At 34.2% G+C, this 23258-nt stretch overlaps 1 long non-coding RNA gene across 1 annotated transcript in view; it reads left to right on the top strand.

Annotated features, from left to right (window-relative positions):
- The first annotated feature begins 521 nt into the window (after positions 1 to 521).
- The window catches only part of LOC147915801 (uncharacterized), a 59544-nt gene continuing 36807 nt past the window's right edge, over positions 522 to 23258 (top strand). Inside the window, exons 1-2 of the long non-coding RNA XR_015553733.1 lie at positions 522 to 606; positions 909 to 995. This is a non-coding gene — a long non-coding RNA (uncharacterized LOC147915801). The remainder of the gene's footprint in view (positions 607 to 908; positions 996 to 23258) is intronic.

Genomic DNA, 23258 nt, shown 5'->3' with positions numbered 1-23258 from the left:
TAACCTGAGGTGATGTAATCATTCCTCAAATACTGCTGATCCTGCTCTTATAATATCTGGTGCTAGTCAAGCTTTCTAAAGGCTAACGATTATAGTAAAAGACAAAATGAGAGTTTCTTTCCTAGGAATAGGTCATTATGAAAGTTTAATTGTAAAAAAGCCAAAGATCATTTAGTCCAATATCTTGATTTAGCATGTGGGGAAATTGAAATAGAGTCAAGCTGCTAATGTCACTTAACCCAGACATTCTGACTCTTGTTTTTACTACACTACACTGGCGTTTATAGAAAAGAAGTGCTTGCAGTAGTGTGACAGAGACAATGATGTGTGTTCATCTGATCCTGTTTTGTATTGCTTCTGCTTAGGCACGTGGAAAACCACACTTCCTAGCTTATGAAGCAGATCATACGACTATTTTTGACGTGTGAGTTGTGAGCATAAAGGACATTTGTTACTCTTGGCCTGAAGAAGTGGGAACTCCCTGTGCAATTATTCAACCTTTCTCTTCCTTTGCAACAGGTGCCTTGGAAGAGTCCTGCTGTTGACTTGGCAGAGCCAAAAGCAGTCTGCATTTCTGCTGCTGGAGGACACCTTTTTTGGGCTTTGGTGAGTGAGAAATAAACTTTGGTTGCCTTAAGCCACTGAGGTTTGGGGATGTTGGCTACCCAAGCAAAAGCCTATTCTATCCCTACTAATTCAACTATTAAAGGTGCTAAGGGAGGGTTATATCCTTGCGAACACTAGAATCAAAAACAAACAGGGATTTATAAACTATCAAAGCACTGACTTGAAGCTGGATGCAAACAGACAACCTTGCATACTGGGCAACAGCTATTATAAATTAAAGGCACGCGATGTGGGGCCTGGAACTTCTGATTTGACGTGAAATACTTTTTATTCCCTTTTAGGATTTACTTTATCTTCTACTGCAACTCCAGTGACACATTTGGGAAAGGAGAAATGCATATTAGAGGCATAAAAATAGAATTCTCTCCGTGAGTAGACACCACCTGCTCTGTGCACAGTCTCTCATTCTCTTTTTAATTTTAGCAAAGTGCATTTGACAAGATTTTTCTATCTGTGGGATGCTGTCAATGAGAGAAGTGGATCTGCTTTATTCTGGGGAAATGCTATTAGTAATGATAGTCACAGATCAGCAACACTGTAACAAAGTATTGCAGGATAATCAAATGATGCCTGTGGACTAGCAGAGTGATTAAAGAATCAATCACTGGCTCTCGGAAAATTTTATTGGCCTGTTTAATATAACTTAAATGTACTGAAGTACAGATCCTTATTTTGAAAGCTCTTATATGTATAACAGACTGAGCATTATTTTTAAAAAATGAATTAATATTTAAGTAATAGCTTGATACCACAGAAAACAATTAGCATGTTGTGTACTTGGTCAAAAAAATATTGGCTTTAATTTGCCTTGTCAATAGGAACACAGATTATTAAAGAGCTACTTTTCTTCGTATGGTGACTCTGGCAGAAGATGACTATTTACTGTAAAGTTAGAAAAACTAAATAACTGAGATTTGCATTTAAAAAAATATTTAAGAATTTTGTAAGATTTCTCGCTCAATATAATCAGAATCTATCTGTGGTAATATTTACTAAGCATTCATGCCTCTTGAATCATTTTGGAGTCACTATCATGCCAGGCATCTCAAGTAGCTTTACTTTTAACTGATTGTTTTTCACTGAGGAAAAGAATATAATTAAAAGTGGCACTACGTGTGGTTGAAAAGATAGAGGAGATGACTTGGGAGTATGTAATTTTAATCAGTGAATGTATTTTTGTATGTTCCTACAGTGTTAATACACATGTGTGTTATGGATAGATAGATGAATGAATGGACACTTGGAACACTTTGAATGTACTTATAAAATTGGTGGATATTATCTAAATTGAGACATATCGCTGAAAATAATTGCTATGATCTGAATGTTTGTGTCTTCCCAAAATTCATATGTTGAAATCCTAAACCCCTAAGATAATGGTATTAAGAGATGAGGCCTGTTGGAAGTGCATAGGTGTGAAGGTGGAACACTCTTGAATGAATTAGTGTTCTTATACAAGAGACCCCAGAGCCACCTAGTCCCTTCCACCATGAGAGGACACAGCAAGATGTTGCCAGCTATGAACAAGGAAGAGGATTTTCACCAGAATGCGACCATCATGGCACCTTGATCTTGGACTTCCAGCCACCAGAACTGAGAAATATATTGTTAATAAGCTACTCAGTCCATGGTGTTTTGTTATAGTAGTCCAAATGGAATAGGAAAATAATATTTTTCAAAACTCTGAATGTCTTTCTTCACAAAATAAGATCTGGACACAGGTCTTGTGTAAAGTTCATCTTCTGCCTTTTAATGATGTCCTAGAGGTTACATCTTAATCTTGGAAACACCTTGGCTTGATGATCCAAAAAGAATTTAAAACTAGCCTTACCGTACTCTCCACCAAATAAATGCTCACTTCTAAGATGGAACCACTGTTGTATATTGAATTATTGGCCTCAATTTTTTACTCTTCTCTGTATTCGTTTCCTTTACTATGCCAATTTGCAGTTCACCCCACAAACAGTGGACTATATTTCTCTATACTTTGAATTAGAATTCTGCCATATAACTTGCTTTGGTCAATGGCAAGCTAGTGGATGGGACACAAGTAAGGACTTTAAATGTGTCATCGTGATTGGGTACTTCCTTTTGTGCCTCTGCAGTCACTTGGGGTAGAACATGCCTTTCCTAAGCCACTAGTCTAAGGAGGGAGGGACATGCAGGACAGATGCAGACTTGCAGATCTGCAGTGTTCAGTGTGCAGCCATGACAAGTTGGCACAGAGCCGCCTCAGTATACCCATGAGAATAAGTGTTGCATTGTTTTAAACCACTGAGTGTTAGGGTTGTTTTATCATGCAGAGTTATTACAATGATAGCTGAGCGATAAGGTCAGGAATGGCACAGTGTTCAAGAAATTAGAGCCAGCCCATCTATCTGGAATAAGTTGGCTATTCATAAGATGTCAGAGAATTTGCTATCATTCCCTAGTATTCTATTTCCATGTATGAACTCAGAGGGAAATATTAAAAAGGGCCGTGTTCATTTTATTATTTTTGCTCATGGGTACCAACATCTACTTTTTGTTTTTTTAGACATGAATTGTTTTCTACCTTTATACTTGAGACCTGCAAATTCTCTCCAACTTTTTAAAGTGCCTGATGGGACTTTTAAAAACTCCCAGATTCTTCTGAAATATCTAGTTTTAATTACTTGTCCTTGGACTTAAGATATCTGTCTGATTCCTTTAGTCTTATATGCTAGATCCTAGCTACACTTGAAGCCACCCATTGTCCCGCTATGACATAAAGTCACCAAATAGAAATCTGTATTATATGTAGTACTATCATTTCTTACTTTTCTTGAAATTTAAACACCTCAAATTAGCATGCAGAGACCTGGCAATATCACATGGTGATTTTTAAAGATCTATATTTCCCTTCGTTTTATCCAGATCTCATTATATAAACTGCAGCAGGTAGCGTATTACTTATAAGGCATCTATGGTCCAAGTTGTCTACAATTTAAGATTTTAAATGGTTAAAGTGTTTATAAGTCCTAAGGCTGACTCTAGGAAGATAAAGATAAAAGTGTTAAAAAATCTAATAATTTTAACATTAGAAGAAGTATAGATAAAGCAGTTCCAAGAAGAGAAAAAAAGAGGAAGTAAAGTGATCACGGCAGAAGAGCAATGCATGCCATCTGCCTTCCAGATTTACTATGGGCACACCTTGTGACTAACTGGTGGGTTTATGCGGGAGGTTATTGTGAGAATCACTATAAGATATATAGCATGAGCAAATGGAAAAGCAGAAGGCTATCCAAACACATTTGAGCTATAGTCCTTTAGCGAAATCTGGCTCATTTTAAAATTTTTGATTCTCTTTGGGGGAAGTCTTGGCAGCAAAAGTTCAAAAACAGTATAAATTTCTTTCACTTTACAAAAGCTTTTCTTTAACAAAACATGATTTATGTCTATACGATTTTATTTTGTGGTACAACTTTAAATTATTTCAATAAAATATAAGTACATTTGAGTAACTCCAGTATATAAATTTTGTGTGTTTGCACATTTTTAATCCTCAGAGGTAGTTTCTAAAATAATTATATATCATATTTTAAAAAAGTAAATTGAACATGGGTAGTGACTTTCGGAATGGAGAGAAATATGGATCATCTTAAGGCCAAGCCTGTTACAGAACCACTCATCATTTTAAGCTCTAAGTAAACACAATTATGATTTTGTTTATTTGGGATTTTCTTTTTCTCCAAGAAATTAACAGTTAATTAGTAGTAGTGAATGTTCATAGGAAAGTAAGATATATTTACATGCTCTTTTTTAAAATGTTTTTCCCTCCACTTTTTTTTAAAGACAATTTTTTAGAGCAGTTATAAGTTCACAGTGAAATGAAGTGGAAGGAACAGAAATTTCCCATATACCTCCTGCCTTCACACATGCACAGCCTGCCCCATTGTTAACATCCTCACCAGGGTGCTACATTTGTCACAACTGATAAGCCTACATTGACACATCATAATTATCCCAAGTCCAGAGTTTACCTTAGGGTTCATTCTTGGTGTCGTACATGCTATGGGTTTGGACAAATGTATGACGACATGTATCTACAATTATAGCGTCATACAGAGTGTTTTCACTGTCTTAAAAATGCTCTGTGCTCCCCTATTCATCTTTTTCCCTACCCCTAACCCCTACAAACCACTGATCTGTTTATTGTCTCAATAGTTTTGCCTTTTCCAGAATGCCATATAGTCAGAATCATAAATTATGTAGTCTTTTCAGATTGGCTTCTTTCACTCAGCAATATGCATTTGGGCTCATCCATATCATTTCAAGACTTGAGAGGTCATTTCTTTTTAGCAGTGAATAATATTCCATTGTCTGGATGTACCATAGTTTACTTGTCTATTCACCTACCAAAGGATGTCTTCATTGCCTTCAAGTTTTGGCAATTACAAATAAAGCTGCTATAAACATTTGTGTGCAGGTTTTTGTGTAGACATAAGTTTTCAACTCTTTTGGGTAAATACCAAGGAGCATGACAGTGGGATTACATGGTAAGAGAATGTTTAGTTTTGTAAGAAATTGCCAAACTGTCTTCCAAGGTGGCTGTACCATTTTGCATTCCCACCAGCAATATGAAAGTTCCTGTTGTTCCACATCTTTGCCAGCATTTGGTGTTGTCAGTGTTCCAGATTTTGGCCATTCTGAGAGATGTATATTGATATGGTATCATTTTAATTTGTATTTCCCTAATGACATGCAATGTAGAACATCTTTCCATATGCTCATTCACCATCTGTGTATCTTTTGTTGAAGTGCCTATTAAGGTTTTTGGCCCACTTTAATGAGGTGGTTTGTTTTCTTATCATTCAGTTATAAGAGTTCTTTGTATATTTCGTATAACAGTCTTTTATCATACGTCTTTTGCAAATATCTTCCAATCTGTGGCTTCTCTTTTCATCCTCTTGACATTGTCTTTCACAGGGCAGAAGTTTTTAATTTTAATGAAGCCCAGTTCACCAATAATTTCTTTCATAGATCATGCCATTGGTGTTGTACTAAAAAATCATCACTACGCTCAAAGTCATCTAGGTTTTCTCCTATATTACCTTCTAGGACTTTCATAGTTTTGAGTTTTATATTTAAGTGTGTGATCCATTTTGAGTTATTTTTGTGAAGACTGTAAAATGTTTGTCTAGATTTATTCTTTTGCATGTGGATGTCCAGTTTTTCCAGCAACATTTATTGAAAAGACTATTTTTGCTTCATTGCATTGTCTTTATTCCTTTGTCAAAGATCAGTTAACTAATTTTATGTGGGTCTATTTCTGGGCTCTATGTTCTGCTCTATTGACCTATTTGTCTAGTATTTTGCCAATACCACTCTCTTGATTGCTATGATTTTGTGGTAAGTCTTGAAGTCAGATAATGTCAGTCCTCCAACTCTGTTCTACTTCTTCAATACTGCGTTGGCTACTATAGGTGTTTTTACTTCTCCATATTAACTTGCAAATCAGTTTGAGAATATCCACAGAATAACTTGCTGAGATTTTGTTTGAGATTGTATTGAATATATAGATCAAGGTGGTAAGAACTGAAATCTTAATAATAATGAGTCTGTTAATCCATGAACATGAAATATATTAGCATTTATTTAGATCTTCTGTGATTTCTTTCATCACAGATTTGTACTTTTCCTTATATAGATCTTAAACATTTTTTTTATTTATATCTAGGTATTTTGGGAGGCTACTATGGTAAATGAGATTGTATTTTTAATTTCAAATTCCATTTGTTTATCATTGATATATAGGAAAGTGATTGACTTCTGTATATTAACCTTGTATCCTGCAACCTTACTATAATTGCTTTTTAGTTCCAGGAGGTTTTTGTGGATTCTTTTGGATTTTCCACATAGATGATCATGTAATGTCAACAAAGACAGTTTCATTTCTTCCTTCTCAATCTGTCACCTTTTATTTCCTTTTTTTGTCATCTCTCATGAGCAAGTACAACCAGTATGAAGTTGAAAAGGAGTGCTGAGATGGGACATCCTTGCCTTGTTTCTAATCTGAGTGGGAAAGCTTCAAGCTTCTCATCATTAACTATGATGTTAGCTTGTATCCTTTTGTTAGATAGTCTTTATAAAGTTGAGGAAGTTCCCTTTTAGTGCTAGTTTATTGAGAGATTTTATCATGAATGTGTGGCGGATTTTGTCAAATGCTTTTTCCTCATCTATTGATATGAGAGTGTGATTTTTCTTCTTTAGCCTATTTATGTAACAGATAACATTAATTGATTTTTGAATGTTGAAGCTCTTGGCCATGGTATATAATTCTTTTTATACAACATTGGATTCAATTTGCTAATATTTTGTTGAGAATTTTTGCATCTATGTTCATGAAAGATACTGGTTTGCAGTTTTCCTTTCTTGTAATGTCTTTGTCCTCTTTTGGTATTAGAGTAATACTGGTATCATAAAATGAGTTAGGAAGTATTCCTTCTACATCTATTTTCTGAAAGAGATGGTAGAGAATTGGTACAATCTCTTCTTTAAATGTTTGATGGTATTCACCAGTGAAGCTGTCTGGGTCTGATACTTTCTGTTTTGGGAGAATATTAATTATTGATTAAATTTCTTTAATAGATATATGCCTATTCATATTGTCTATTTCTTCTTGTGTGAGTTTTGGCAAGTTACATCTTTCAAAGAATTAGCCCATTTTATCTAGATTATCAAATTTGTGGGCATAAAATTGTTCATTGTATTCTTTTATTATCTTTTAATGTCCATGGGATCTATAGTGATATTTCCTCTTTCTTTTCTGATATTAGTAATTTGTGTCCTATCTTTTTTTTCTTAGCTTGACTAGAGGTTTATCAATTTTATTGTTTTTTTCAAAGAACCAACTTTTCATTTTATTCATTTTTTCTATTGATTTCCTGTTTTCAATTTCATTGATTTCTGCTCTCTTATTATTTCTTTCCTTCTGCTTCTTTTATATTTAATTTGAGCTTCATTTTCTAAATGACTAATATTAAAACTTAGATTATTGATTTTAGATCTTTTCTCTTTTCTAATATATGCATTCAATGTTATAAATTTCCCTCCAATCTGCTTTCAGTGCATCTCACAAACATTGATAAGTTGTGTTTTCATTTTCATTTAGCTAAAAATATTTTTAAATTTCTCTCGAGTTTTGTATTTGACAATGTGTTATTTAGAAGTCTGCTGGGCCGGCCCCCTGGCTTAGCAGTTAAGTGCACGCACTCTGCTACTGGCGGCCCGGGTTCGGATCCCAGGCGCGCACCGACGCACCGCTGCTCCGGCCATGCTGAGGCCGCGTCCCACATACAGCAACTAGAAGGATGTGCAACTATGACATACAACTATCTACTGGAGCTTTGGGAAAAAAAAAAAAGGAGGAGGATTGGCAATAGATGTTAGCTCAGAGCCGGTCTTCCTCAGCAAAAAGAGGAGGATTGGCATGGATGTTAGCTCAGGGCTGATCTTCCTCACAAAAAAATAAATAAATAAATAAATAGAAGTTAGCTGTTTAATCTCCACATATTTTAGAATTTTCCAGTTATCTTTCTGTTATTGATTTCTAGTTTAATCCCAATGTAGTCTGAGAGTAGATTTTTTATGATTTCTATTCTTTTAAATTTGTTAAGGTGTGTTTTATGACCCAGAATGTGGTCTGTCTTGGTTAACGTTCCAAGTGAGCTTGAGAAGAATGTGCATTCTGCTGCTGTTGGATGAAGCAGTCTATAGATGTCAATTATATTCAGTTGACTGATGGTGGAGTTGAGTTCAACTATGTTCTTACTAATCTGCCTATTGGATCTGTCTATTTCTGATATGGGAGTGTTGAAATCTCCAACTTTGATTGTGGATTCATCTATTTCTCCTTGTGGTTATGTTAGTTTTTGCCTTACATAATTTAACACTCTGTTGTTAGATGCATACACTTTAAAGATTGTTATGTCTTATTGTAGAATTAACCCCTTTTCTTATTATGTAATGCTCTTCTTTATCCTTAATAACTTTCCTTTCTTTGATGTCTGCTTAGTCTGAAATTAATATAACTATGCCTTCTTTCTTTTGATTAGTGTTAGCATAGTATATTTTTCTCCATCCATTCATTTTTAATTTATATGTGTCTTTATATTTAAAGTGGGTCTTTTGTAGACAATGTATAGTTGGGTATTGTTTTTTGATCTAGTCTGATAATATCTGTCCTGTTTTTTCCTTCAGGGAAGGATTCACCCTGAGCTAACATCTGTTGCCCATCTTCCTCCTTTTTTTTTTTTTTTTTTGGTTCCCCAAAGCCCCCCAGTACATGGTTGTATATTCTATTTGTAAGTCCTTCTAGTTCTTCTATGTGAGCCGCCACCACAGCATGGCAACTGACAGACAGGTGGTATGGTTCCACGACAGGGAAATGAACTCAGGCCACGGAAGTGGTGAGAGTGCTGAACTTTAACCACTAGACCATCAGGGCTGGCCTGATCTCTGTCTTTTAATTGGCACATTTAGATCATTGACATTCAAAATAACCATTGAAATAGTTGGATTAATATCTACCATATTTGTTACTGTTTTCTGTTTGTTGCCATTGTTATTTGTTCCTATTTTTACCTTCCACTGTTTTTGTGCCTTTGTGTTTTTAATTGAGCATTTTATATGATTCCATTTTCTTTCTTTTCTTAGCATATCAGTTATACTTATTTTTTACTCTTCTTAGTGGTTGCCCTAGAGTTTGCAATATACATTTACAACTAATCCAAGTCTACTTTCAAATAGCCCTATACCACATCATGGGTAGTGCTAGTACCAAATAATAACAAAATAATCCTAATTTTTCCCTCCCATCCTTTGATTCATTGCTATTATTCATTTCACTCGTATAGAAGGATGTGTAAGCATACGTACATGCATAAGATATGTATATAAGTAGACATCATCAAATGCATTGTAACTTAATATTTTAACAAGTTGTCATCCATTAGATCAACTAAGAATATGAAAAAAGTAATTTATTTTACCTTCACTTATTCCTTCTTTGATGCTCTTCCTTGTTTTATTTAGAGCTGAGTTTCTGATGTATATTATTTTCCTTCTCTCTAAAGAACTTCTTTTAACATTGCAAGACAGGTCTACTGGCAACAAATTTCCTTGATTTTTATTTGTCTGAGAGAGTTTTTATTTCTCCTTCACTTTTGCAGGTTGGTGGTTTTTTTTTCTTTCAACACTTTAAATACTTCATTACACTCTCTTCTTGCTTGCATGGTTTCTGAGTATAGTCAGATGTAATTCTTATCTTTATTTCACCACAGGTGAAATGTTTTCTTCCTCTGGTTTATTTAAGGATTTTTTCTTTATTTTTGATATCCTATAATTTGAAAATGATATGCCTAGGGGTAGTTTTTAGCATTTATCCTGCTTTATGTTTTCTGAGATTTCTGGATCTGTGGTTTGGTATCTGACATTAATTTGGGGAAATTCTCAGTCATTATTGTTTCAAATATTTCTTCTGTTCCTTTCTCTCTTTCTTCTCCTTCTGGTATTCCCACTATAAGTACTTTACAACTAATTTCAGTTGTCTCACAGTACCTGGATATTCTATTCTGTTTTGTTTTGTTTGTTTTCAGTCTTTTTTTCTTTCCTTTTCACTTGTGGAAGTTTCTATTGCTATATCCTCAAGCTCAGATATTCTTTGCTCAGCTATGTCCAGCCGACTCATAAATCTACTCAAAGGCATTCTTTATTTTTGTTACAATCTTTTCAATTTCTAACATTTCTTTTTGGTTTTTTATTTAGGATCTCCATCTCCCTACCTACATTGCCCATATGTTCTTGCATGCTGTCTGCTTTATCCCTTAGAGACCTTAGCATATTAATCATAGTTGTTTTAAATTCCTGATCTGATGATTCCAAAATCTCTACCATGTCTGGTTCCCATGCTTGCTCTGCCTCTTTAAATTATGATTTTGCCTTTTGTATGTTTTATAATTCTATCTTGGTAGCTATACATGGTATACTGGGTAAAACGAACTGTTGTAAATAGGCCTTTGGTAATGTAGTAGTAAGATCTAGCAGGAGGGAGGTGTTTGTTTTATAGTTCTATAGTCTTCATCTTTTATTGAGCCTAGGCTTTGGACTGTGAACCTTACAAGTGCTTCTCAGTCCCTTCCTTCCATCATGTGGGAAGATAAGATGGCTAGAATGACCTGGAGTTGGGTATTTCCCTCCCCCTAGGTCAGTTATGCTCTGATAATACCTCAGCAGGTTCGGGTCTGGTTAGCCAGTTTCTCCTGAAAGGAGACTTATTAAGAAAAACAGAGTGCTCTGGCATATTTCAAAATAGTTTCTTTATACCTCCCCCTGATGGAAGCATGAGGGCCTTTTCTCTTATATTTACTGTGAGAACCTGGTCAAGCTCCTTGAGGTAAGTCTCATAATATTGTGGGGATCTCACTGTAAGTGTGTATCCCTGGAGTTTTTAACTCTCAGACTTGTCTGCACTGTGCTTCCAACAATGGGTTAATTACAAATCAGATTTTCCTACCCCGGCACTGGTTGCCAGGGCAATTTCTGCTTGTGACTCTCTGCTCTGGTAAGCTGTGATTCCCTATCTTGGCTTGTCTGTCTCTCCAATATCGCAGTAAGTGGTTTTCCCTGCATCCTCTTGCCTCTAACAGATCCAAGAAAAGTTGTTGATTTTTCGGTCTGTTCAGATTTTTACTTGTTATTAGGGTGGAGTGGTGACTTCCAAGCTCTTTACTTGGAAAGAGTAAAGTAAACTAATTTACTTTAGTAAATTACTAATTTAGTAAATTTACTAATTTAGTAAATTAGTAAATTTAGTAAATTTACTAATTTAGTAAATTAGTTTACATATTCTTTGAATGCAATATTTTATTGAAATATTATGTCTATATGTACATATGCATAAATCCTAAAGGTAAAGCTTGGTGCATTTTCATAAAGTGAATGTACTTGTTTAACCAACACCCAGATCAAGAAACAAAACATTACTAGCATCCCAGAAACTCTTCTCATGTACCTTTCCAATAACTCAGTAATTATAGCAGTACTAGGCCCTATACAAAAACCTGGCAACGTATGCCTAGCGAGGATTCAGAATTGCTGCACATCAGTGACTGGTCCTTGCATTCCAGCTCCCCCTTTTGGAACAGCAGCCTTTATTTCTATAAAGCCTTAATACTTGTGTATTGGGTTTATGTAGGGCAGATAACTTGTCTTTTTTAATTCATAGACCATCAAGTAGATAGATATCTTATCAGAGAAGTTGTTCCCAATAAACCCAACACCCTCATTTCAACTTGGATTTGACTTAGACGGCAAGATTTTGGACCTCAAGTTCTATCTGATGAGACTTTTAAGAGGTCTTATAAAGGGATTCATAATTAAAATTGATTTTGAGTTTTATGGGATAGTACAGTCTGTGAGTATCAAAGGAATTTAATTGACTAAATGCCTCCCTTTTCTCAGAAGGCCAAAATACTGCCTTTGGAAAGAAGGATCATCAAACATATGAGTTGACTTTGCATTACATAAGATGACAATTAAGTTTTATATCATCTGGCTTCCGAAATTTTTTATATGGGCGGAATGTAAATAATTTGTTGCCAGTATGTAAACTGTGACTTATTTATAACATAGCCCTTAATTCTTTGATATTCCTCCCAGCAAGAGGTGGGGATCTTTGTTCTTTCCCCCAGAATATGGGTAGATTTGTGACTATGACAGGAGGGGTATTATTTAGTTTCTTTCTGGTTCTCTTGGTGCACACACATTGGCCATGCTATAAGGAAGCCAAGCAACCTACATGAAGCGGTTACATGTAGAAGTTCTAGCTGATGACGAAAGAGAAGGTCCCAGCTGACAGCCAGTCTCAACCACTAGACATAAGGGAGGAAGCCTCTGTAGTGACACCAGAGCCACCACCTACTGTAGTTGCATGAGACTCTAAGTCAAAAACCACCTAGCTGAGCCCAGCCAACCATCAGAACTATGAGAAATAATAATGAAATAACTGTTGTTGTTTAAACCACTAAGTTTTTGAGTTGTTATGCAGCGATAGTAACCAGAACATTAGATGACATATAAGACTTGAGCTGAATTTAAGTATATTTTAACAGCAAACATGCTAATCGTTCTTTACCAACAGTTCACTTTTAACAATTTATTTTATTTTCTGATAGAATATTATTCTGCTTTGTATCAGGGAGCCTTTGATGATAGAATATCAGGTAATTACAGAAGTTAATAAAAATGGTTTTGGCATGGTTGTTGATCACATTTGGGAATCCAGGCCAGGTAGAACTTGTCACCCTACATGTTGAAAAATCAGTTCATGTATTGAATGCTCCTTCCTTCCTAAGCAAGTACTTTGGAGGGGAAAGCAAGGGATCGGGGGTTACTTGGGGTGTTCTTATGCTGCCAGGTTAACCTATTCTAGAACCTTTGAAATTCCTTATATATTTTGAATCTCTTTATATACTATAGCATACTGCATTTAAAAATGTTGCTTAGTATTATTATTTTAACCATTATTCTCACTAAGAAATTATTTTCAGAAGTTGTTTAACTTGTCTCATGTTTCTGATATGTCAGTTCTTTGTTTTTTTTCAGTTATTGTTTGATCTCTGCCAATTAAGATGCTTAACTTCACTTTGCTAGTGTGCTAGAAGGTCACCACTGCTTTGTGTCCCAATAGCTTATTCTGTATTCCCTGAAAATCTTTCCTTTCTTCTGTAAATCGACTGTTAACATGGAGTTTATAAACCATTTTAATTAATAAATCCACTGTTTTCCTTGTGAATTAAACACACTTTCATGTGGGTAGAAAGGATAGTAAGCTCCAGTTCAAAGAGGCTCAGGATTTCACCTACAAAAAGTAGTGTGATTTTAAAACCTCATTTAAGCTTTATCTGGCAATACAAGAACTCAAAATCCTATACATTGTTTCAAGTAGAAAGTAATGGAATTTCAATTTTGCTACATAGATTTCTTAGTGATGCTTGAAGAGTTTGATTTAACTAGATAAATGAATTAAAGGGTTGAAAAAGCAAGTGCAAGGAATGAATTTTGTATGTGTATTTTGGGTTATTTAATAGAAAAGTTTTGATAGTGGTTATACATCTTTACTAGAGGTAGAAGAAGGATTTGATTTAAATTCTAACAAATCATTAGATACAGGAGATAATTTGCTGACAAGTATTAAATATGTTGGGAATAAATGTTGTGCAACAGCTTTCCCTGGAAGTTAGCATTTTCTATGGAGTTACATAGATAAAATCCTGAATGGGAAGAAATGTATATGCTCAGATATCACTTAAGGATTGTGATCATTTTTGCTTATATTCCATTTGAAATAATTTTGAAATCTATGCTGTCTTTAACTGCAGTCATGCCCACATGATGACATTTTGGTCAATGACGGACTGCGTATACGACATTGGTCCCATAAAATTAGTACCATATAGGCTAGATGTGTATTAGGCTATACCATCTAGGTTTGTGTAAGTACACTCTGATGTTCACACAATGATGAAATCGCCAAACCGCATTTCTCAGAATGTATTCCTATCCTTAAGAGATGCATGACTGTGTTTTCATCTAAAATGTTTCATCAAGTTTAAATAGTTACAAGGGATGTAGTTTTTCACATATTGTAAATGTTGACACTTGAAAACACAACTGTTATATCACTTTTTAAAATACAACCAAAGGAATCTAAATGCCAGATTGATTTGATATCTACCACTATTCAGGTTAAAAAAGTGACAGCTTATTACTAACATTCAGAATTTTACATTTTTCTTTCACCCTTGAACTTTAGTTCTAGTCGTCTTCCTCTACAGACTTATATCCTAATAATTTAAATAATTTTGAATTAATTTATCTCCATGGAATCTCTTCATATAATAAAATATAATGAGTGTAAAATGTTAGCGTAATTATTTTAACCCTACATATCTAATACTAAACATGTAAATTAATATCTTTGTACAATTGAAAGTCTTTGATCATCCTATAATTCTTTCATAGAACTTATATATGTATAAATTAATGTATTTATGTATATATTAATGTATATATGTACTGAAATTTTAAAATAAGTTTATTTCCTTTGACAATGTTATGAAACATTACATCTCTTTTCAAAATTTAGATAACACTACAATTATAATGAATACACAATTAATCAAAGTGCTTTAAAAAGTTTGATAAATAATTGTTCAAGATAAAAAGTAAAATTTTATTGGAAATCAATCTTTAATGAGATGAATCTTGATAACATTCTCCATGTATTTAATAAAGAGGAAACTTCAAATTCATGAAAACCAATTAGTCTGCTGGATAGCATTTACTTTGCTTTTTGTTAATAGAAAGTATAAAATATTAAATATTTTAGAAGATGAAATAAGATTGAGTGACTCTAATTAGACTACTTCATGATATTATTTGATAAGATAAATCTCAACTATGTTCTTGAACAACATAATTGGAAAGAAATTATATAAAAGTTTTATCCTGGGGTTTATTCATTCCATCTTAAAAATTTTTGTTCTCCAATAACAATTTCAGTTACATTTAAAAGAATTAGCATCAATAATCCATACTGTTTCAGCTATTTGAAAGTGTTTTGCTCTTCAGATTTGTCCTAATAGTGGGTATTAAGAAGAGCTAAAAAATAACTGATGATGTGTTAATATATGTATATGTGTGTGTGTTTAACTCTGATGCTTCTCCTTTGCTCTTGCATGAATCTCTCACAAAAAAGACGTATTCTTTTTAAAATAATGGGAAATGGAACAGGAAAATTGCTAAATGAATTAGCTATTATTTGTACCACCACACTTTACCACATACTCCATTATGAGGCAAATACAAGTAGAAATATGTTTTAAAGAGAGAAATACAAGAAGCTCTGTGGATTTATGGTAAATCAATTATTTTTTTTTTTTTTTAAGATTTTTATTTATTCATGTTTTTCCCCCCAAAGCCCCAGTAGATAGTTGTATGTCGTAGGTTCACATCCTTCTAGCTGCTGTACGTGGGACTCGGCCTCGCGTTGGACGGAGAAGTGGTGCCTTGGGGCGCGCCCGGGATCCGAACCCGGGCCGCCAGCATCAGAGCGCACGCACTTAACCGCCAAGCCACGGAGCCGGCCCGTCAATTATTTTTTTTAAAAAGATTTTTGGTTGGGCAACTTAGAAATTTTTGTATCTTGAGAAAATGAGCCGTAATAAGATTTCAAATGGCTGGGAGATACGTTTGTGTATAAAAAGAGCTACTTTGAACTCAGTTGAAGGTCCAATTTGAAACAAAAATATTGGTCTCAATTAGGAGTCTTTTGTAGGCAGGGTAAGAAATGATAGAAACCACAAAGAAGGGAGTGGTTGGTGGCCATGGAAAAAAGCTTTGCATTGAGAGTGACTTACGATGTAAATTCAGCAAGTTGGGTGTGTGTGTGTGGGGGGGGGTGTGTGAAAGAGGGGAAGGGAAAAAGGGAGAAGTTGTGCTTTCTTAGTTTTTCACTTGACTGACTGGAAAAATGATGGTCCCACAAACTGAGATGGAGAAGCCCTGGCATAAACAAGTCTTGGGGAAAGATTTGAACTCTGACACCTTGAGTTAACTGAGGGGTATTGTTTTAATATATTCAGTATTCACTGGTGTCTGAAATTTTGAGGACAAGTCTGAACTGGTGACATACATTTAAGAATCACCATAACATCCACTAAGAAGACATATTAGAAGTAGTCAAGTTTACACACATAAGGAGAATTTGAAAGAGGGCGTGGTAAGGAGTGCGATACAATGGAAGTCAAATATCAACACATTTTCTTTGGGTTTCTGGTTCTATATCACTAATTATTGCCAGACCTCTGCTCAGATTCCCTGCCCCTGAGTGCAGTGTAAAATGTTAAAATTTAATTTGCTATTTTCCCATCAATAAAGTGTTCCTCTTTTGAATTTCTTTGATCAGTTATAGTCTTTTTTTTCAATTATCCTAGCTCAAATCTCTTTCATTAATCCATCCTACTGGCTTCTGTCTCTTGCTAATATCAAATCAGATATTAATTTCAAGTCTGCTTTTCATATGTCTTGCTTTGTTTTCAATTTCTTTACCCCTAATTTTGCATATCTTTCTAAATGAACTGCTGGCCATCTGTTCTCCTTCTTTTCCATATATTATATTACTTCTATATTAATCTTTCTAGGAAACCATTTGGATCATGTCAGTTTCTGATTTAAGAACATTTGAATAAATCTGGTTTTTTTTAAAGATTATTTTTAAAATTTCTCAGTATACTAACAAAAAAATCACTGGGGATTTAATTTTCAAAAGATGTGCAAATTCTTTTTAGTTTGAATTACAACTTACAGACACGAATATTTTAGCTTTTCTTTCTTTTTTTTACAATAAGGAAAAGATAAAACTCACTCTTATCTTTAGACCAAAATCTCTCATAGGCATAAATGAAAAAATCCACAACAAAATATTAGCAAATTAAATATAACAGTGCATAGAAAATATACACATTGTGACCAAGTGGGATTTATTTCAGTCATGTAAGTCTAGTTCAACATTTGAAAATCAAGTAATATAATTCATCATATCAACAGGCTAAAGAATAAAAATCATATGATCATGTTATTAGCTTCAGAAAAAGCATTTGAAAAAATCCAACATCCGTTCATGATAGAAACTCTCAGTAAACTAGGAATAGAGAAAACATTTTCAACTGGTTAAAGAACATCTACAAAATACCTGCAGTTACCATCATACTTAATAGTGAGAAACTAGATACTTCACACTTAGCAGCAGCAAGTCAACGGATGTCTTCTCAGACCACTTCTCTTCAGTGTTATACCAGAAGTCCTAGCTAATGCAATAAGAAAATGGAATAAAAATTATACATATTAGGAAGGAAAGAATAAAACTGTCTTTGTTCACAGATGACATGTTTGTGTATGTAGAAAACCCCAAAGAATCAATAAAAAACCTCCTAAAATTAATAAGCAATTATAGCAAATTGGCAGATTAATTATAAAAACAATCACTTTCCTATATACCAACAATGAACAAACGGAGTTTTAAATTAAAACATAATATAATTTAGTACGTTAACACCTAAAAAAACCAAAATACTTTAATATAACAAAATATGTACAAGGTCTATATAAGGAAAAGTACAAAACTCTGATGAAAGAAATTAAAGATCTAAATAATTGGTAATACATTTCATGTTGATGGATAGGAAGACTCATTATTGTTACGATATCAGTTCTTTCCAACTTGATCTATGTATTCAATACAATCCCAAACAAAATCTCAGAAAGTTGTTTTATGAATATCAACAAACTGATTCTCAAGTTTATCTGAAAAGGCAAAATACCCCAAATAGCCAACACAATATTGAAGGAGAAGAAGAAAATTGGAGGACTGATAGTACCTGATGTCATACTTAGTATAAAGTTACATTAATAAGATAGAGTGGTGTTCACATAAGAATAGACAAATAGATCAATAAAAAATAGAGAGCCCAGATATAGACCCACATAATTCTAGTAAACTAATATTTAACAAAGAAGCAAAGGCAATTTAATGTAGAAAAAATAGTCTTTTTCAACAAATGGTGCTGGAACAACTGGCCATCCCTATGCAAAACAAACAAAAATACTCCAAACAATCTAGACACAGATCTTACACGTAGACACAGGTCTTACACCTTTTACAAAAATTAACCCAAAATGTATCATAGACCTAAATGCAAAATGCAAAACTGTAAAACTAGGAGATAACAGGAGAAAATATAGGTGACGTTGGCTTTGGCGATGAGTTTTTAGATACAACACCAAGAGTACCATTCATGAAAAAAATAAGTTAGACATCGTTAAAATAAAAAATTCATATTCTGTGAAAGACACTGTTAAGAGAATAAAAAGAAAGACTCACCTCTGGGCCCATGGTGACGTAGCTGTAAGTTCGCGTGCTCCAGTTAGGCAGCTCGGGGTTCTCCGGTTTGGATCCTGGGCGCCGACCTATGCACCGCTTATCAAGCCATGCTGAGGCAGCATCCCACATAGAGCAACTAGAAGGATGTACAACTATGACATACAACTATCTACTGGTGCTTTGGGGAGAAAAAAGGAATAAAAGGAGGAATATTGGTAACAGATGTTAGCTCAGGGCCAATCTTCCTAAAAAAAAAAAAAAAAGCAAGCCCCAGATTCAGAGAGAATCTTTGCAAAACACATATCTGATAAAGAACTGTTATCCAAAATATACAAAGAACTCTTAAACTCGAGAATAAGAAAACAAGCTAATTAAAATGGGAAAAAGAAACAGATATTTCACCAAAAAAAATACTCAAATGGTAAGTAAATATATAATAAAATGCTCAACATCATGTGTCATAAGGGAATTCCAAGTTAAAACAACAATTAGATACTACTACACATCTAACTGAATGGCTGAAATCCAAAACGTTGACGACATGAAATGCTGGTGAGGATATAGAGCAAGAGGAACTCTTACTCATCACTGATCGGAATGCAAAATGGTACAGCCACTTTGCAAGACAGTCTGGCCTTTCTTATAAAACCAAATGTACCCTTGCCATAAGATCCAGCAATGATGACTGTTGATTTTTACCCAGATGAGCTGAAAACTTATGTCCACACAAAACTTGCACACACAGTTTATAGCAGCTTTGTTCATAATTGCTAAAATTTGAAAGCAATCGAGATGTCCTTCAATAGGTAAATGGATAAATAATCTCTGTTTCGTCTATACAATCAAATATTAGTCAGTGATTAAAAAGAAATGAATTATCAAGTCCCCAAAAGATATGACAGAAGTGAAAGAAGCCAATCTGACAAGGCTACATATTGTAGGTTTCCGACTATGACATTTTGAAAAAGGCACAACTATGAAGACTGTAAAAAGATCAATGATTTCTAAGGTTTTAGGGATAGAGAAGAAGGATGAATATGTGGAGTACAGGGAATTTTTATGACTATGAAACTATTCTGTATGACACTGTAATGGTGAATGCGTGTCATCTTACATTTGTCAAAATCCATGGAATGTACAACACAAAGAGTGGGCCCTAACATAAACTATGGACTTTAGCTCATAATAATGTATCAATATTGTCTCATCAATTACAACAAAGGTACCACACTATGCTACATGTTAATAATAGAGGAAACTGTCTGTTGGGGGGAGGCAGGAGATGTGGGGGTGAGGGTGATACGGTGGAGAGAGAAATACACAGGAAAGAGGTATATGGGCACCCTCTGTACTTTCTGATCAATTTTTTTTAACCTAAAACTGCTCTAAAAAGTCTATTAATTTAAAAAAAAAATGCAATACCGACGCCCAGCTGGAAGTCTTATTAGCAAAGATTACAGATTCCGTTGCTAGTCTCTCATGGACCCTACTATATCATGCATGGAAATATTCCGAGTTTGTTTTTGGATACATTCCTAGATATCCATCTGTTTTGAGGCTTTGTATCAAGATAATTAACTGTTATAAAGATGAAGATGCATTGCTTTAAATATTTAGGCCAAGATGTTTATGTTGCCAATATGAAAATATGTACAATATTTAGGAATCATAAACACTCAAATCCTCTTTCCTACTGCCTTCTTCTTCTGTGAAAAAAATATAGACTGAAATATTTCTATTTCATACTTTATGGGTGAAAGTACAAATTGGAAAATTCTGTTAAGAATTTAGTGGAAAATTTCACCCAACTCTGTCAATAGTGATTTGGAGAAAGATACACTTTTTCCTAGAATAATTTGTTATTTTTTCCCAACGTTCTGTTATGAAAAATTTCAAGCATACAGAAAAGTTGAAGGAATTGTACAGCTATTTTAGTTTGCTATCGCTACCATAACACAATATCACGGACTGGGTGGCTTAAATGACAGAAACTTATTTCTCACAATTCTGGAGGCTAGAAGTTCAAGATCAAGGTGTTGGCAGGTTTGATTTCTCCTGAGGCCTCTTTCTTTGGCTTGCAGATGGTTGTCTTCTCAGTATGTCCTCACACGGCCTTTCCTCTGGTGCATGCAGTCCTGGTACCTCTCTCTCTTATAAGGACATCAGACATATTGGATTAGGGCTCCACATTTATGATCTCATTTAATTTGAATTACCTCCTAAAGGCCTTTTCTCCAAATACAGTCACATTGGGGGTTACGGCTTCAATATATGAATTTGAGGAGAACACAATTCAGTCCATGATAGCGCAAAATACACGTATACCTATGACCTAAGTTCTACAATAAATATTTTGCATATATTCTTCATTACATATTCGTACATCTGTACATCCTTTAATCTCCCCATCAATCCATCTCACTTACTTTTTTCTCATTTCAGTGTATGTAACAGACATCAGTACACTTCACCCCTAACATCTCGCCGTGCAAATCATTATTCAGAATTTGTTTTGTTTTGGTTTTGTTTTCAAGAGGAGAGAATTCTACTTTTACTATTTGATAAGTTTTGACAAATACATACATCAGCAATACCCAAACCTCTATCAAGGTTTAGAATACTTTTATATCTCCAGAAAGTTATCTCATGCTCCTATTAGAAAGAAACTACTGTTCTGATTTTTTAAAAATAGACTAAATTTGCCTTTGGTAGACTCCATATAAATAAAATCATACAGTATTAACTTCATTGTGTAAGGTTTCTTTCACTCAGTGTAATATTTGCAAATATTGATTGATATTTGTTCCTTTTTATCACTAAGTAGTATACCACATTTTTTTCTCCTTCTCTTGTTGATGGTCACATGGGCTGCTTTCCAATTTGGGACTATTATTTTAAAAAGTTGCTATGTACATTTTTGAACAAGTCTCATGTGAAGAAATTGACAAAAGTGAATTGTTTACCTATAGAGCAAGCATGAACAAATGGAATTTGAAGTCAGGAAAATACTATTTACAATAGCCCGGAACAAAATATGTGCAGGATCTGTATAGACATTCATAAGACATTGATGAAAGAAATCAAAGAAGATCTAAATACATGGAGAGATATTTCACGTTCATGGATCAGAAGACTCAATATTGTTAAGATGTCAATTCTTCCCAATTTAATCTTTAGTTTCAACACAATCCCCATCATAATCACAGCAAGTCATTTTGTGGATATAAACAAACTGATTCTAAGGTTTATATGGAAAGGCACAAAAAAAAAAAAAAAAGCTCAAAATAGCCAACATAAGACTGAGGAAAAAAAATTAAAATCAGAAGACTGATACTGACTTCAATACTTACTATAAAGCTATAATAATCAAGATATACAGAATTTTGCCTATAGGTAACAACATGGTGTTGTGCACTTAAAAACTTGTTAAGAGGGTAGATCTTGTGCTAAGTGTCTTACCACACACACACAAATCACAACAGTATGGTATTGACAAAAGATAGATATAATAGATATAGTTCATTGGAACAGAACAGAGAGCCCAGAAATAGACCCATACAAATATAATCAACTAATCTTTAACAAAAGCACAAAGGCAAATCAATTGATAAAGGATAATCATTTTAAGAAATGATGCTGGAACCACTAGATATCCACACACAAAAATGTGAATCTAGACAAAGACCATATGCTATAGACTGAATGTTTGTGTCCCTCCCAAGTACATATGTTGAAATCCTAATGCCCACTGTGATGGTATTAGGAGGTGGGGCCTTTGGGAGGTGATTAGGTCATGAGAGTAGAGACCTCATGAATGAGATTAGTGCCCTTGTAAAAGAGACCCTAGAGAGATCCCTTGACCTTTCCATCGTGAGGATACAGAGAGAAGGTACTGGTTATGAATCAGGAAGAAGGCCCTCACCAGAAAGCAGCCAAGCTGATAACTTGATCTTGGACTTTCCGGCCTCCAGATCAATGATAAGTAAAAGTTTGTTGTTTATAAGCCATCTGGTCTATGCTATTTTGGCATAGCAACTTAAACAGACTAAAACACCTTACATCTTTCTCAAAAATTAGCTCGGAATGAGTCATAGACATAAATGTAAAACATAAAACTACATAACTTCTAGAAGAAAATGTACAAGAAAATCTACATGACTTTGGGTTTGTCAATGAATATTTATATATAGCACAAAAAGCTCAACGCGTGAAATTTTAAAAAATAGGCAAATTGGATTTAGCAAAATTAAAAATTTTACTCTGTGAAAGACATTTTAAGAATATAAAATTACATTCCATAGACTGGAGAAAAGAGTTGCAAATCACATACCTGATAAAAGACTTGTATCTAGAAGATACAAAGAATTCCTAAAATTCAAAAATAGTAAACCATAAGAAAAGATGCTCAACATCATTTGTCACCAGAGAAATGCAAATTAAAACAACAGTGATGCATTAATAAACTATTATTAAAATGGTTAAAATTCAGAAAGAACCTGACAATACCAAACGCTGGTGAGGATGTGAAAGAATAGGAACTCGCATTCATTGGTGATAGGAATGCAAAATGATAGAGTTCGGCAGTTACTTATAGAATTAAATACAGACTTACCATGTGATCCATCAATTTCCCAACTGCTTTAAAAAACTATTTTCCACACAAAAACCT

This window comes from Ceratotherium simum, chromosome 12 (genome assembly GCF_057802395.1).
Source record: "Ceratotherium simum simum isolate JZ-2026a chromosome 12, ASM5780239v1, whole genome shotgun sequence".
NCBI classification, from domain to species: domain Eukaryota; kingdom Metazoa; phylum Chordata; class Mammalia; order Perissodactyla; family Rhinocerotidae; genus Ceratotherium; species Ceratotherium simum.
Note: the sequence above shows the minus strand (reverse complement) of the source record. Positions and strands in the feature narration are given on the sequence as shown.